The following is an 18,565-nucleotide window of genomic DNA, read 5'->3' on the forward strand; positions in this document are numbered from 1 at the left end:
ATTCTTTTGTCGGCGCGTTTATTTGCACTGGTGGTGAACTTTGATGCCCAGTGGATGTAATATGTGTGATAGCCGTGATAGCCTAGCATAAGTTGCTTTCTTATTTATTTCCTTGTTGTCTTTTTTATTTGTTTGCTTGTAATCATTGCAGTTCTTTTTCCATGGTTTGCTAGTGGCTACAATAACCTATTTTTAAAAACTAGGCCATAATAACCATGGGCTAATATTTACTGTAGTGACACTGGGCCTCCTACGGGCCATAGAAATAGTGGGCCTTCTACAGGCCGTAGAAATAGTGGGCCTTCTACGGGCCGTAGAAACAATGGGCCTTCTACGGGCCGTAGAAACAATGGGCCTTCTATGGGCCGTATCATCAATGAGCCTTATACGGGCAGTACGATCGATTGGCCAAACATGGGCCAATAACAGGCCGCATTATGGCCGTAAATGGGCTAGAGTTGGAATCGTCCGTTCATGGGCCGACCATAACGGGCCATCGTTAATGGCCGTATTTGATGACGCTACGAAAACGGCCCAACGTATTAACAGACCACAAACAGGCCGACTGTAACCACGGGCTGAATTTGGCCCACAAGCAGAAAATGACAGTAATGGGCCATAAGTAAACGAATGTTGGAAATGAGCCCAAGAATAAATGGGCTCTAAGACGGCCGAAAGATAACATGGGCTGGAAACGGCCCAACAGAATAACGGGCCGTTAATGGGTATAAAGTGATACACTGTTCATTACAGGCCAGTTTCACCACGGGCCTTTAATGGGTGTAAAGTGATACACTTTTCATTACGGGCCAGTTTCACCATGGGCCGTTAATAGGCCAAGAGTTACATAGGGCCTCATATGGGCCGAAAGACGTCATGGGCCATACATGGGCCAGAAGTGAAAACGGGCTGGAATCATATTGGGTGGCCCAGATGACGCTACTAGGCCTAATTCGGATAGGGCGTAATGGGCCTTGGGTTAGCGGGCTGTAAATGGGCTATATGCGAACAGGCCGTTAACAGGCTTCACATGGCCCGGCCCGCCACCTTTTAACCAAGTCAAACGGGCTGGCCTTTTCACAGGAATGGGCCTCTGTTGGGCCGTGCCACATGTCGACGTATCATAGGCGCCTTCTGTCCAAGGAGTGGATGACATCTGTCCCAACGATGAGCTGACACGTGTTTCCTCTAGCCAATGATGATTTTACATGTGGAAAATCCCCATTGGTCGGGGCTGTTAATGGGTTATCGGATCCAAAACCCGACCCGATAGCTTAATGGTGTTCCGTTACGGTGGATGCCACGTGTCGGTCACCCTTGACGAAAGCACTTCTGTGACGCGGGATTTGTCGTCATGGAAGTGGACACTTCTATGATGATAATTTTGGTAATGTCATGAAGGTATGACTATCTTGATTCTGTCATAAAATCGTCATGGACGTACATGCATGACAAAAAACATGACCTACAGTGACAAACACGTATCATCACGGAAGTGTATTTTTTTTGTAGTGCAAGCTAGGCAATACGGATATGTATATCCCCTCCTTTGTAACCGACCTTGTGTAACCCTAGCCCCCTCCGGTGTCTATATAAACCGGAGGGTTTTAGTCCGTAGGACAACATACAATCATACCATAGGCTAGCTTCTAGGGTTTTGCCTCTCTGATCTCGTGGTAGATCAACTCTTGTAATACTCATATCATCAAGAACAATCAAGCAGAACGTAGGGTATTACCTCCATCAAGAGGGCCCGAACCTGGGTAAACATCATGTCCCCTGCCTCCTATTACCATCCGCCTTAGACGCACAGTTCGGGACCCCCTACCCGAGATCCGCCGGTTTTGACACCGACATTGAGAAAATCATGTTCCCGAAGGTTTCATTCCATTTGGACTTCGTTTTATATTCCTTTTCCGTGAAACACTAAAATATGCAAAAAAAACAGCAATTTGGGCTGGGCCTCTGGTTAATTGGTTAGTCCCAAAGATGATATAAAAGTGTAAAATAAAGCCCATTGACATCCAAAACATATAATATAATACCATGGAGCAATCAAAAATTATAGATATGCTGGACACGTATCATGCATCCCCAAGCTTAATTCCTGCTCGTCCTCGAGTAGGTAAATGATAAAAAAAGAATTTTTGATGTGAAATGCTTTCTAACAAATTTCTCATTGTAATTTTTCTTTATTGCGGCATGAATGTTCAGATCCGAAAGATTCAAGATAAAAGTTTAATATTGATATAAAAATAATAATACTTCAAGTATACTAACTAAGCAATCATGTCTTCTCAAAATAACATGGCCAAAGAAAGTTATCCCTACAAAATCATATAGTCTGGCTATGCTCTATCTTCACCACACAAAATATTTAAATCATGCACAACCCGATGACAAGCCAAGCAATTGTTTCATACTTTTGATGATCTCAAACTTTTTCAATCTTCACACAATATATGAGTGTGAGCCATGGTCATAGCACTATATGTGGAATATAATGGTGGTTGTGGAGAAGACAAAAAGGAGAAGATAGTCTCACATCGACTAGGCGTATCAACGGTCTATGGAGATGCCCATCAATATATATCAATGTGAGTGAGTAGGGATTGCCATGCAACGGATGCACTAGAGCTATAAGTGTATGAAAGCTCAACAAAAGAAACTAAGTGGGTGCATCCAACTTGCTTGCTCATGAAGACCTAGGGCAATTTTGAGGAAGCCCATCATTGGAATATACACGCCAAGTTCTATAATGTAAAATTCCCACTAGTATATGAAAGTGACAACATAGGAGACTCTCTATCATGAAGATCATGGTGCTACTTTGAAGCACAAGTGTGGAAAAGGGATAGTAACATTGTCCCTTCTCTCATTTTCTCTCATTTTTTTCTTTTTTCCTTTTTTTATTTGTGCCTTCTTTTTTTTGGCCTCTTTTCTCTTTTTTTATTTTTTTATTTTTTGTCCGAGTCTCATCCCTACTTGTGGGGGAATCATAGTCTCCATCATCCTTTCCTCACTGGGACAATGCTCTAATAATGATGATCTTGACACTTTGTTTACTTACAACTCAATACTTAGAAAAAAATATGACTCTATGTGAATGCCTCTGGCGGTGTACCGGGATTTGCAATGATGCATGAGTGACATGTATGAAAGAATTATGAACGGTGGCTTTGCCAAAAATACAATGTCAACTACATGATCATGCAAGCAATATGACAATGATGAAGCGTGTCATAATAACGGAACGGTGGAAAGTTGCATGGCAATATATCTCGGAATGGCTATGGAAATGCCATAATAGGTAGCTATGGTGGCTGTTTTGAGGAAGGTATATGGTGGGTTTATGGTACCAGCGAAAGTTGCACGATACTAGAGAGGCTAGCAATGGTCGAAGGGTGAGAGTGCGTATAATCCATGGACTCAGCATTAGTCATAAAGAACTCACATAGTTATTGCAAAAATCTATTAGTTATCGAAGCAAAGTATTATGCGCATGCTCCTAGGGGGATAGATTGGTAGGAAAAGACCATCGCTCGTCCCCGACCACCACTCATAAGGAAGACAAACAATAAATAAATCATGCCCTGACTTCATCACATAACGGTTCACCATACGTGCATGCTACGGGAATCACAAACTTCAACACAAGTATTTCTCAAATTCACAACTACTCAACTAGCATGACTCTAATATCACCGTCTCCATATCTCAAAACAATTATCAAGTATCAAACTTCTCATAGTATTCATTGCACTTTTATGAAAGTTTTTATATTATTCCTAAAAGCAAATTTCCATGTTGTTCTAAAGGACTCTCAAAATAATATAAGTGAAGCATGAGAGATCAATTATTTCTATAAAATAAAACCACCGACGTGCTCTAAAAGATATAAGTGAAGTACTAGAGCAAAAACTATATAGCTCAAAAGATATAAGTGAAGCACATAGAGTATTCTAACAAATTTCAAATCATGTGAGTCTCTCTCGAAAGGTGTGTACATCAAGGATGATCGTGGTAAACTAAACAGGCAAAGACTCAAATCATACAAGACGCTCCAAGCAAAACACATATCATGTAGTGAATAAAAATATAGCTCCAAGTAAAGTTACCGATAGACGAAGACGAAGGGGATGCCTTCGCAGGCATCCCCAAGCTTAGGCTTTTTGGTGTCCTTGGATTTACCTTGGGGTTCCTTGTGCATCCCCAAGCTTAGGCTCTTTCCACTCCTTGTTCCATAATCCATCAAATCTTTACCCAAAACTTGAAAACTTCACAACACAAAACTCAATATAGAAAATCTCGTGAGCTCCTTAGCGAAAGAAAACAAAACACCACTTCAAGGTACTGTAATGAACTCATTCTTGATTTATATTGGTGTTAAACCTACTGTATTCCAACTTCTCTATGGTTTATAAACTCTATTACTAGCCATAGATTCATCAAAATAAGCAAACAGCACACGAAAAAGAGAATCTGTCAAAAACAGAACATTCTGTAGTAATTTGTAGCTAACGCAAACTTCTGGAACCCCAAAAATTCTAAAATAAATTTCTGGACGTGAGGAATTTATCTATTAATCATCTTCAAAAAGCATTAACTAAATAGCACTCCCCAAATAAAAATGGCAGCAATTCTCGTGAGCGCTAAAGTTTCTGTTTTTTACAGCAAGATCAAAAAGACTTTCCCCAAGTCTTCCCAACGGTTCTACTTGGCACAAACACTAATTAAACACAAAAACACAACCAAAACACAGGCTAGATAAATTACTTATTACTAAACAGGAGCTAAAAGCAAGGAATAAAAATAAAATTGGGTTGCCTCCCAACAAGCGCTATCGTTTAACGCCCCTAGCTAGGCATAAAAGCAATGATAGATTTAGGTATTGCCATCTTTGGTATGCAATCCATTAGTGGCTCTCATAATAGATTCATAAGGTAATTTAATTTGATTTCTAGGAAAGTGTTTCATGCCTTTCCTTAACGGAAATTGGAATTTAATATTCCCTTCCTTCATATCAATAATTGCACCAATCGTTCTAAGGAAAGGTCTACCAAGAATAATAGGACATGAAGGATTGAAATCTATATAAAGAACAATGAAATCTATGAGCGCATAGTTCCTATTTGCAACAATAAGAACATCATTAATTCTTCCCATAGGTTTCTTAATGGTGGAATCCGCAAGGTGCAAGTTTAAAGAAAAATCATCAAAATCACGGAAACCTAACAAATCACACAAAGTTTTTGGAATCGTGGAAACACTAGCACCCAAATCACACAAAGCATAGCATTCATGATCTTTAATTTTATTTTTTATTGTAGGTTCCCACTCATCATAAAGTTTTCTAGGGATAGATACTTCCAACTCAAGTTTTTCTTCATAAGATTGCATCAAAGCATCAATGATATGTTTAGTAAAAGCTTTATTTTAACTATAAGCATGAGGAGAATTTAGCACGGATTGCAACAAGGAAATACAATCTATCAAATAGCAATTATCATAATTAAATTCCTTGAAATCCAATATAGTGGGTTCATTGCTATCTAAAGTTTTAACCTCCTCAATCCCACTTTTATCAATTTTAGCATCAAGATCTAAAAACTCTGAATCATTGGGACGCCTTTTAACTAAAGTTGACTCATCTCCAGTCCCATCATTATCAAGATTCATATTGCAAAACAAATATTTAATAGGGGACACATCAATCACTTTTAGATCTTCATCCTTATTAACATGAAAACTAGAAGAACACGCTTTTACAAAGCAATCTTTCTTAGCAGGCATCCTAGCGGTTCTTTCTTTGCACTCATCAGTGGAAATTCTCATGGCTTTGAGAGACTCACTGATATCATGCTTAGGTGGAATAGATCTAAGTTTCAAATTATCAACATCAAGAGAAACTCTATCCACGTTCCTAGCCAAATCATCAATCTTAAGCAATTTTTCTTCAATCAAAGCATTGGAACTCTTTTGCGAAGTAATAAATTCTTTAATATTAGATTCAAAATCAGAGAGCATCTTATTATAATTTCCATAAGAATTGTTGTAGGAATTACCATAATTATTAGAGGAATTACTAGGAAACGGTCTAGGATTAAAATTACCGCTATTCACGTTATTACCAAAATTGTTCCTACCAACAAAATTCATATCCATAGATTCATTATTATTCTCAATCAAAGTAGACAAAGGCATATCATTAGGATCAGTAGGAGCACTCTTATTAGCAAACAATTTCATAAGTTCATCCATCTTTCCACTCAAAACATTAATCTCTTCAATTGCATGCACTTTTTATTAGTAGATCTTTCAGTGTGCCATTGAGAATAATTAACCATAATATTATCTAGGAGTTTGGTAGCTTCTCCTAAAGTGATTTTCCATAAAAGTGCCTCCCGTGGCCGAATCTAAAAGATTTCTAGAAGCAAAATTCAATCCGGCATATTTTTTTTTGTATAATCATCCATAAATTCAAACCATGTGTAGGACAATTGCGTATCATTAATTTCATCCTCTCCCATGATTGTGCAACATGCTCATGATCAAGTTGCTTAAAATTCGTAATATCGTTTCTAAGAGAGATGATCTTAGCGGGAGGAAAATACTTAGAGATAAAAGCATCTTTGCACTTATTCCATGAATCAATACTATTTTTAGGCAAAGAAGAAAACCAAGCTTTAGCACGATCTCTAAGAGAAAACGAAAATAGCTTAGGTTTAACAATATCATTATCCACATCTTTCTTCTTTTGCATATCACACAAATCAACAAAGTTGTCTAGATGGGTAGCGGCATCTTCACTAGGAAGGCTAGAAAACGGATCTTTCATGACAAGATTCAGCAAAGCAGTATTGATTTCACAAGATTCAGCATCGGAAAGAGGAGAAATTGGAGTGCTAATAAAATCATTATTGTTGGTATTGGAAAAGTCACACAATTTAGTATTATCTTGAGCCATCGTGACAAGCAAGCAACCCAACACACAAGCAAACAAGAAACGGGCAAAAGAGGCAAATTGGGAAAGAGGAGGAGAAGGGAAAGAGATGGCGAAAGGAAAAGAGGGCGAATAAAACGGCAAGGGTGAAGTGGGGGAGAGGAAAACGAGAGGCAAATGGCAAATAATGTAATGCGAAGGACAAGAGCTGTGATGAGTACTTGGTATGTCTTGACTTGGCGTAGATCTCCGTGGCAACGGCGCCAGAAATCCTTCTTTCTACCTCTTGAGCACTGTGTGGTTTTCCCTTGAAGAGGAAAGGGTGATGTAGTAAAGCAGCGTAAGTATTTCCCTTAGTTTTTGAGAACCAAGGTATCAATCCAGTAGGAGACCGCGCGTGAGTCATCTCGTTCCTACACAAACAAATAAGAACCTCGGAACCAACGCGATAAAGGGGTTGTCAATCCCTTCATGGCCACTTGCAATAGTGCGATCTGATAGAGATGATAATAACAAGACAAGTGTTTTTGGTATTTTTATGATATAGATTGAAAGTAAAGATTGCAAAATAAAGAGTAATGGAAATAACGGTAGATTAATATGATGGAAGATAGACCCGAGGGCCATAGGTTTCACTAGTGGCTTCTCTTAAGATAGCATAAGTATTACGGTGGGTGAACAAATTACTGTCAAGCAATTGATAGAATTGAGCATAGTTATGAGAATATCTAGGCATGATCATGTATATAGGCATCACATCTGCGACAAGTAGACCGAAACGATTGTGCATCTACTACTATTACTCCACACATCGACCGCTATCCAGCATGCATCTAGAGTATTAAGTTCATAAGAACAGAGTAACGCCTTAAACAAGATGACATGATGTAGAGGGATAAACTCATGCAATATGATATAAACCCCATCTTTTTATCCTCGATGGCAACAATACAATACGTGTCATTTCTGTTGGGAATATAACTTTCAGGTATGACCCGCCTAGGAGGGGCCGGGTCAACCCTAATGGCGAATTGTTAAGAGAAGCCCAGTCATATTCAAGGTGATAGTTTATTAAGAGTTGTAGAAGGCCTAAGCCTAGAGGCGGTTTAAGGCCCAATATTGTAAACCGCCATATGTAAAGAAAGATTTGTAAAGAAAGGCATATAAAAGAAGTCACCGAGCCGGACACATTTTATGAGCCGGTCGGGACTCTGTAGGCCGCCAGGCGTCAACCCGTGTATATAAGGGGATGACCCGGCGGCGACTTAGGACAAGAAACAATGGATCGATAGCCAAGCTAGCGGAGTCGCTCCTTGGTCATTGAAACCTAGCAATACAACATCAACTGGACTAGGCCTTACCTTCACCGCAAGGGGCTTAACCAGTATAAACCTCTCGTGTCCTTTGTCCCGATTAACCCCTTTAAGCTTCCTAGTTGCGATGGCCCTACAACTAAGTCCTTTCGCTAGGACATCTGCCGTGACAATTCCACGACAGTTGGCACCCACCATGGGACCAGCGCATGGTGTATTTGAGTTCTTGAAGGGCAACTTCGAAGTGCTCAAGGGATACGCTGTGGGCCGGATGACCAAGAGTCGTCACAGCAAGCTCTACATCAACGATGAAGGTTGGGGCCCCGACGCTGGCTCGATTGAGTACTGGTACTGGGTCCCCTTCGACGGAATCCATGTCTTCATCGGCTGGATTGGCGAGTCAGGCCCTGAGCCGGACATCTGCAACAACCTCATTGAGACGGCTCAGCACGCGAGACCCGCCCAGGCTCAACCCGCCGTGCGGCAGGCCTTTGTGGGTTGCATCCATGGAGGGAAATTTTCTGAAGTATCGATAGACGGTGGTGAGACAGCCGTCTGCTCTGACGGTGTATCGTCCATAGGCAAGACAGATTCTTTGTATCAGCTACAAGATGGCGTGCTTGGGGGATGTTCTGATGGCAGCAGTATTCCGGACCCCTTTGAGCCACCGAATCGAGTCGGAGTCTTCATGGCTGGCACTCAACCCGGGTAGAATTCTACGGCTATGGAAGCAATAACCAACGGGTCAGCAGCAGCCGGGTCAGGAGACCCCGCGCGCCCCCCGTCTCAAGTACTAATGGACCTCATGGATAGGATGACGGCTCTGTTGACTGTTGTGGTTGAGCCAGCGGATAAGCCTTAGCATGGCGCGGAGGTGGCATGACTACGTGAAGAGGTGGCACAATCCAAGGATAATTTAGCAGCAGAAGATGTCAGGATGGCTGCGGAGCGGTCGGTTTTGGATGTGTCGTGCTCGGGAGCTTCAAGTGGAGATTTTTCGGCTCTGGGTGGATCTGAACACGTCAAACGAGGTCATGAGGAGAAGACACCAGAAAACTCAGTCACGTCTGCCTCTAACTTACGATCCTAGGAACCTTTTCCACACACCCGGGGCCGGTCCCAGCAACCTGCTGGAGGCAAACCGGATCACAACACCAGAGATGGGGGCGCCGGTTTAGCCGCGGGCCATGGAACCACCCAGTGTGCATACTGCTCTGCCTCATTACATGCCAGTACCACTGGGTCATTTCTCTAACCCTTTGGAGAATTTAATTATTGCGTCGGCTCGTCTGGCGGCTCTCCCAATGGAAGGAAACTCTCCAATGGCGATTGAAACACGAAGGGTTAGAGAACTTCTTCAGATAGCCTTGGCACAGCAGGATGCGTACCTTATAGTCGAGACAGAATCCATTCAACCCCTCGCCCAAGCCGGAGCCCGAGCTATAGCAGGCATATGGACTCAGCGGCTATGTCAAGCAATGCCCAACGTCGTAACCAACCGCGTAGGCATGACCTGGCGCAGGATGGAGCCTTTAACTTGGTGGATCAGGAGAGGATCCGTCAGGAGGCTGAGCGGGCGGTTCAACTGGCAGCTGATCAGGCGGCTCATCAGGCTTTTACGGTTTATCCAGCAACCTCTGTTGAGGCAGGAATGTCCACAAGAACAGGAGGTGTCCCTTGCCGGGTGCCGGCTCTACGTAATGAGTGCTTGCCAAAAGATTTTAAGGGGCCTCGTAAAGTGCCTAATTACACGGCCGACTTGCAGCCTGGGGCATGGATTGAAAGTTATGAGATGGCGATGGAGCTATTGGAGGTCAGCGATGCAGCAATGGCTAAATATTTCACTATGATGTTGGATGGAACAGCTCGCACTTGGTTGAAAGGGTTGCCACCCAACTCCATCGGCTCATGGGCGGAGTTAAAAGCCCAGTTCATTCAGAACTTCAAGGACACATGTAAGCAACCTATGTCAATCGTGGACTTGACTAATTGTAAGCCAGAGGAAGGTGAGTCCACAACCCATTGGGTGCGCCGGGTCAAAGAGATAATACATTCATCTGATAAGATGGATGCCGGCTCTACGGTCTTAATGTTGGACAAAAATTGCCGTTTTGAACCTCTGAAGCAGAAGCTGGGGCGACTCAAACCTTATTGTCATGACATGGGCCAGTTGATGGCAGCTCTGGTCAAATATGCTGATTCAGATAGTACCAAGGATCCCGCGTATGATGAAGAGAGGGCAGGGAAGGGAAAAAAGAACGGCAATGGCAAGGGTCACCAGCATAACCCAGCAAATCAAGGAGGTAATAAACGTAAGGCTGACGAGTTTGTGGCTAACACCAGTACACAGGGCAACAACCAACGGCGCAAGGGGAGGCCACCTCCTCAGTCAGGCGGGTCAGGTCCCACCCTTGAGCAACTACTGAATGACCCTGTCCAAGACACGGCACCCGAGAGAAGCCAACTACCCATCTATGGAAGGACTGTATGATCATGAAGGCGTTTAAAAATTCCAACATGTTCGATGGTAACCATGGACCTGGCGGCGGTTTAGGCGGCGATGGTTTTCATAGCCCGGGCGCCGGCTCAGGCGGAGGCGGTTTTCACGGCCAGGGCCATCCGGGTAACCAAGGTGGTTATAATCAGCAATCCGGCCAAAGTAATCAGCAGCAACAGCAGCAATAGTCCGAGTATCAGAGTAACCCGAAACAACTGAACAGTGGGCAGTACCACGTGTTTACCACTAGTTTGTGCAAGAGGGACCAGAAACTTTATAAGAGGGCTGTAAACGCTGTTGAGCCGGTGGTTCCAAGTTATTTGAGATGGTTAGAACAGCCTATTGTGTGGAGTAGGGAGGATTACCCTCCCTGGGTTAATAATCCGGGTCACTTGGCTTTGGTGGTGGCGCCTCAGGTTGGAGGATATAAGTTTACTAAGGTGCTCATGGACGGAGGCAGCAGCATCAACATCCTCTATTATGAGACGTTTCGTTGCATGGGGTTGACTGACAAGAGTCCTAAACAATCCAACACTATTTTTCATGGTGTTGTACATGGTAAGTCGGCATACCCAGTTCGTTAGATTGAGCTGGAAGTAGCCTTTGGGGATGAATACGATTCTAGGGCTGAGAAGTTAACTTTTGAAGTGGTTAAGATCAAAAGCCCATATCATGCCCTGTTTGGACGGCCGGCTTATGCCAAGTTCATGGATCAGCCGTGTTATGTATATCTGCAGCTCAAGATGCCGGGTTATAAAGGCACCATCATAGTACATGGAAACCGGAAAATAGCCCTAGAATGTGAAGAAGGTGATGCTGCTTATGCTGAGTTTGTTTGTGCAACAGAGGAATTAAAGTTTTATAAAGATAATGTTGACCCGGCAGACATGACGTCTTTGAAGAAGCCAACTACGGAGCATGAACCGATGTTGAAATTCAAATCAGATGATGACACCAAGATGGTTGATTTTGTGCCTGGTGACTCATCCAAACAGTTCATTATCAGTGCTAACTTGGATCCAAAATAGGAAAGCATGCTCATTGAGTTCATCCGTGAGAACCGGGACATCTTTGCATGGAAGCCTTCTGACATGTCGGGTGTCTCGAGAGAAGTCGCTAAGCACACTCTCAATATTGATCCGAAATTTAAGCCGGTCAGGCAGTTTCTTCGAAGGTTTAACGAGGAAAGGCGCAATGCGATTGGAGAAGAGGTGGCCCGGCTCTTGGCGGCTGGGTGCATTGTTGAAGTTTATCACCCGGAGTGGTTGGCTAACCTGGTGCTTGTACTCAAAAAGAACGGCACCCGGTGTACGTGTGTGGATTACACCGACTTAAACAAGGCTTGTCCGACTGACCCTTTTGCTCTCCCTCGTATTGATCAGATCATTGATGCTACGGCGGGTTGCGAGCGTTTGAGTTTTTTGGATGCCTATTCGGGTTATCATCATATCAAGATGGCGGTTAAGGACCAGGAGAAGACAGCTTTCATCACTCCGTTTGGAGCCTTCTGCTATGTGTCTATGCCTTTTGGGCTTAAGAGTGCCCAGGCGACTTAACAATGATGTGTGCAGAATTGCCTTCACAATAAGATTGGCGTAAAGTTCATGCTTATGTGGATGATATAGTGGTGAAATCCAGAGAGAAGGAAACCTTGGTAACTGATCTGAAGGAGACCTTTGATAACCTCTGGGTCTACAAGATGATGCTTAACCCGGCTAAGTGTGTTTTTGGAGTCCCAGCTGGCAAACTCTTGGGTTTTTTGGTGTCTAACAGAGGTATTGAGGCTAACCTGGAGAAAACTAAGGCAATTACATCTCTGGCTAAACCGGCATGCATCAATGATGTTCAGTGGTTGGCGGGTCGCGTCGCAGCCTTAAGCCGGTTCATAAGCCGGTTAGGGGAGAAGGTGATGCCTTTGTATCAAATGATGAAGAAGGCAGATGACTTTGTCTGGAGTGACGCTGCTAACTCTACTTTTGAGGATCTGAAGAAACAGCTCGCTGAGCCGCCGATTCTTGCTGCTCTGGTTGAGAAAGAGCCGCTGTTGTTGTATGTGGCTGCTACCTCACGTGCTATCAGTGTGGCCATTGTTGTGGAGCGCAAGGAGGCTGGCAAGGAACATCCGGTCCAATGGTCGGTTTACTACGTCAGTGAGGTGCTCATTGAATCTAAACAAAGATATCCACATTGGCAGAAGCTTGTTTATGGGGTGTTCATGGCAAGCCGGAAGCTCAAGCATTACTTTTAGGGTCACCCAATCACCGTGGTTAGCTCTGCTCCTCTAGGAGACATTAGTCAAAATAGAGAAGCCACAGGACGAGTCGCCAAGTGGGCTATTGAACTTGGGTCTCATGGTTTGAAGTATGTGCCACATACTGTGATCAAATCTCAAGCGCTGGTTGACTTCAGTAATGACTAGACAGAGTTGCAGATGCCAGAGGAGAAACCAGACAACACATATTGGACGATTCACTTTGATGGGTCCAGACAATCGGAAGGCTCGGGGGCTGGAGTTGTTCTAACTTCTCCTCGAGGGGACAAATTTCATTATGTGTTACGATTGATGTTTCCTTGCACTAACAACGCGGCTGAGTACGAGGCCTTGCTTCATGGTCTTCGAATGGCTAAGGAAATGTGTTTAAGCTGGGTACGGTGCCTAGGCGACTCAGATCTGGTGGCTCAACAAGTGTCAGGCAAGTGGGATTCTAAGGATCCTCTCATGGCGGCTTATCGCCGCGAGGTCGATGCTGTTGCGGGGCATTTTAAGGGTTATCAAGTGGAACACATCGACCGTAGAAAGAATGAAGAGGCTGATGCCTTAAGCCGGTTGGGATCTTAGCGTAAGCCGGTGCCACCTAACACCTTTTTAGATGTTTTACATAACCCGTCTGTTAAGTTGCCTACAGAGGAAGCTTTGGCCATTCCTGACCCGGAGGCATAGTTGGTGGCGGCTGTTCATGTCATTCCAGATTGGACAGTACCGTTCTTGGCCTACATGACCCGGGCGAGTTGCCAGAGGACGAGACCCTGGCCCAACAGATAACCCGGCGGTCCAAGTCAATGACAATTTCTGATAGTGAGTTGTATCATCGCAACGTCACTGGGGCATTTCAACGATGTGTCTCTCCTGAAGAAGGTCAAGAGATTCTTCGTGAGATCCATGAGGGAGATTGTGGCCATCATGCCAGCTCAAAATATCTAGTGGCCAAAGCTTTTCGTCATGGCTTTTACAGGTTAACGGCTCATGCTGATGCAGAGGATCTGGTCAGTAGGTGCGATGGATGTGAAAAGTTCGCACGACAAGCACAAGTACCGGCTCAAGAACTACGGATGATTCCAATCACTTGGCCGTTTGCGGTTTGGGGTCTTGATATGGTTGGACCTTTCAAAAGATCCAAAGACAAAAAACACATCTTTTGGTGGCAGTTGACAAATTCACAAAATGGGTTGAGGCAGAGCTAGTGACCAAGTGTGATGCAGCCACGGTGGTTCAGTTCATGAAAAAGGTGATTTTTCGCTTTCGTTTTCCACACAGCATTATAACTGATAATGGCACTAATTTGTCCTAAGGTGCTATGGAGTAGTTTTGTCAACATGAGCATATCTAGCTTGATGTTTCTTCAGTAGCTCACCCCCAATCTAATGGTCAAGCTGAGAGAGCAGATCAGGAAATTTTAAAAGGTATGAAGCCCCGGCTTATGGTTCCTTTACAATGAACACCAGGTTGTTGGGTAGAGGAGTTACCTTTGGTGCTATGGAGTATCAATACCACTCCTAACAGGTCTACAGGTTATACACCTTTCTTCATGGTTTATGGAGAAGAAGTAGTCCTGCCTAGTGACATCCGTCATGACTCGCCCCGCGTGGCGGCCTGTTGAACCTAATAATGAACAAGCCCGACAGGATGCACTTGACTTGTTAGATGAGGAACGAGATTTGGCAGCAGCTCGATCAGCAATCTACCAACAAGACCTGCGCCGTTATCACAGCCGCTGGGTTAAAACTAGAAACTTTCAAGAAGGCGACTTGGTGCTTCGGCTCATCCAGGATCAGTCCGACGCACACAAGCTATCCCCACCTTGGGAAGGGCCCTTTGTGGTCAGTAAGAACTTAAACAACGGGTCATATTACCTTATTGACGTTCGAGAGCACAAAGACTCACGTAAGTCAGAGGAGGAGACCCGCCGGCCGTGGAATATTGCCTAGCTTCGGCCATACTACACCTGAGCCACCGGCTCTCGTCATGTACATACTCTCACATTGTATATATTATGATAAGTAATAAAGCAGGACCTCTGTCCTTTCCCTCTTCAATGATCATATATCTTTCCTATTTTCATTATTTAAAAAACTATTAAGGGGCTGATCGTATCCGAATCTAACTTAACCCTTTTGGTCCGGCTCAGGATCGTATTCGAATCTAGCCATAAACTTCATGGTCACTAGGGGGCTTCCTATTCAAACATATGTCGTATTTGAACAAAAGAGAACATAGTTGTTGTAACCCTCTTGATCGGCTCAAAGCCAAACTCCTAGGGGGCTTCTTGATCGTATCTGAATCATAGCTTAACCCCTTTTGGGTCCGACTTGGATCGTATTCAAATCAGGGTCATTAAAAACCTCTCAAGGTCATTTGGGGGCTTCCTGTTCAAACATAGGTCGTATTCAAATCAAAGAGAACATAGTTGTCGGTACCCTCTTGATCGGCGCAACGCCAAAGCCACTGGGGGCTATATGATCGTATTCGAATCTTAGCTTAACCCCTTTGGTCCGGTTTACTGATCATATTCGAATCAGAAGCCTCCAGTTTTTAAAATATTTTGATTTACATTGTCTGAAGCCTAATGTTTTGTCTTACTGTTTTTTATCATCTCAAATTTAACTGTCAGTATGGTTTCAAATTAAACCGGCTCAGTTATGTGACAATGAGTTGCCAAGGCATAACAGTCGTCAGACATATGGAAGTATTGACTTCTACAAAAGAATGGGTTATCAACCTCATCATCCGGGTCATGTAACCCGGTAGTCCAGTTTCAAAGAACACAGGTATGACAGTGTCATTCATGAACAGGTTTCTCTGTGTTTTTTCGTTAATCAAAGGTTTTTTCAGCCTTGTTTATCTTACATTTGGTTCTATCTTTTCCACTATGATTATTTCATAAGTCATATACCGGGTGTTTTGACCCGTCCGGTGCTAAACCGCTAGGACAACTTTTTATTTTTTTACAGGAACAGAGTTAAAACATTGCAGATGTAATCACGGATGTGCTGCATATATATATTGACATCATTGGCAAAGAGTCATATGCAACATTTTATGCACGATGGCATAGGCAAAACATGCAGTTTTCAAACTAATCTATTACAGGACTTTGAAATCACAAAAGATGGTTATGTCTCTCCCCTCTCCGGTTCACCTCCCTCTACTGGTTGGAAGCTAGGATTGGACCATTCAAAGCCGTTCAGAGCAATGAACTCCGCTTCATCATCAATCAGGCCGACTGGGTCGACTTCCGGGGCAAAAGTGTGTTGGCGAACCGGCGGGATAAGATCTGTCACCTTATAAGAGGGAGTCGTCATCTTCTTATTCTCCATATAAAACCCGACTGATATTTGTCGATGTTGGTCTCCTCTCCAAGAATGGTAGCTTGAGGACGAACTCCCCTCACACAGGCAATAAAGTCATCTTGCTCAAATGGAGTCCCATCTTCCTTCACGGTAGGGTACCCCTTAGCCACGTCCACCGGGTCTAAATCCGGCACCTAGACTATGGAGTGGCTCAGGGCAGTTAGGGCTCCGGCTCTGGCACAGGATCGTTTGACCTCTTGAAACCTGGCGGGTAAGATCGATAACTTCTTCAAGAAATCACTCAAACGGTTGGGTACTTGGTTGGCAGGGGAGATAGTAGCAAGTGCTCGTTGAGCACCAGTATACAATTGCTCCACCAAGGTATAAACCGCCTTCAGTTTTGTCACACTGTCTTGGCTCAGATTTTTACTTTGTGGACCTGCGAGTGTTTTTTAACAAAGGCTCAGCAGGCGGCTTATATTCCTCGTCAAAATAAAGTATAAGTGATTAATACAAATCACTTACCAAGATGGCGAAGACCATTTGAGACACATGGTTTTTAAGCCGGCGAGCTCCGTGGTAACCTCCTCAAGAGTCGCCTCTACTGTCTCGGCATGTTGTATCAGCAAGGTCTTCTCATCGGCCCAGGATTTCTTCTTCTCCGTCAAACTGGTCTTCAATTTTTTAGTCTCAGAGAGACTCAATTGAAGTTTGGAATTAGCAGTCTTTATCTCTGCTTCCTGATCCACCAGCCAGGTCTTTGCATCCGTCAATTGAGAGCCCAATTCAGTTAGGGCGGTCTACAAGCAGGCACATGTGTGTCAAGATTTAACTAAAGGTTATAATGATTGAAGTCCCAAGTGCTTTGCAAACACAATACCACTTGGCACTTGGGGGCTAATGTCTGCCAAAGCAATTTTTATGCAAAATGACTCTTCTATGCTTCAAGTCCCAAGTGTTTTACAAAGTAACAAGACTTGGCACTTGGGGGCTAATGCATGACATTCAGAAAGTTTTCAAGTCGAGCCAGATCACACTACTTATTTGGACTAATTTAAGACAGTTATGAAGTTAAGCACTGGCTCATTTATAATAAATTGAGCCGGCCCTTGGGGACTACAGGTGAAAGTTTATACTAATCTATTGGACTTAGAAAAAATCTAAAGACAAGGTATAAACCTATATAATAAGTCTACAGATCATTCAGGTTCCTCATAATCTGAAGACTTGGGTGCTGGTAGAGTATGTATAAACCGGAGTACATACCTCATATTTCAGTTGCAATTGTTTGACCATCTCAATTTCCGAGTCACGGCTGGAATGCACATGACTGAGATAGCCGGACAGCACGTCACTAACATTCAGGTGAGCATAGTGAGACATATCAAACTGTACTTTCTGCCTTTCCAAGGCCTCCTCTTTGGCAGAATGCCTGGCCAACACAGTCGGATTACCCGGCGCAACAAATCAGCTGCCAGTGATCAGAACATTATGATCAGAAGACGCTAGCGGGTTAGCTGAACCGGATGATCTGACAGTGGATGGATCGACAATGGTTTCGTCGGCTGACGGCTCAGGAGGGTCCAATTGAGCATGGACAGCTCGATCTTCTGGCGCTTCAGATTGAGGGGGAGGAGTTGATGTTGTCGGTTCAGGTGCAGGATTTTTTGGGTCTTCTGCCGGTTTAATAACCTTAGCTTTCTTGGACTTTGCTTGAACGCTGAGAAAGATTTTATGAGACAATTAGTATAATAATGCAGTTTTTAAAAGATGCAGAAGAAAGATGATTGTCCTTACCCAGGGGCAGTCTTGAAAGCTGGAAATTGAGTTTGTGACGAGTCGCCAGAAGAGCAAGAAACCTCCTGCAAAGGTAAGATAAGTTGGTGACGCAAGGGAATAGATCCATTAATGGAAGCAAAAGACAAAGATGAAAGAAACCTCATTCTGGCATTTTCGAGGAGTTTGTTGTAAATTGGAAGGCGGCTCATCGTCGTCATTAGTCCGGGCCTGACGACGGCTCTCATGTTGCTGCTTTTTCAAAAGAAAATGAGGGTCCAGATAAGCCAAAGGGTGCGAAAACCTTACTTTCCGGGTTACCAGTCGAAGTTTCTGTCTTGGCAAAGGGGCTGAGTCGGAGGAAATAGTTACCTCTTCTTCCACGGCCTGGCTGGCCCCCGTGTCGTCCTGGCAATAGTCAGTGTTAATAAGGTAGTTTAAAAACTGGCCAATGGAGTCAAGGGCTAC

This window comes from Triticum dicoccoides, chromosome 5A, assembly GCF_002162155.2.
Source record: "Triticum dicoccoides isolate Atlit2015 ecotype Zavitan chromosome 5A, WEW_v2.0, whole genome shotgun sequence".
NCBI classification, from domain to species: domain Eukaryota; kingdom Viridiplantae; phylum Streptophyta; class Magnoliopsida; order Poales; family Poaceae; genus Triticum; species Triticum dicoccoides.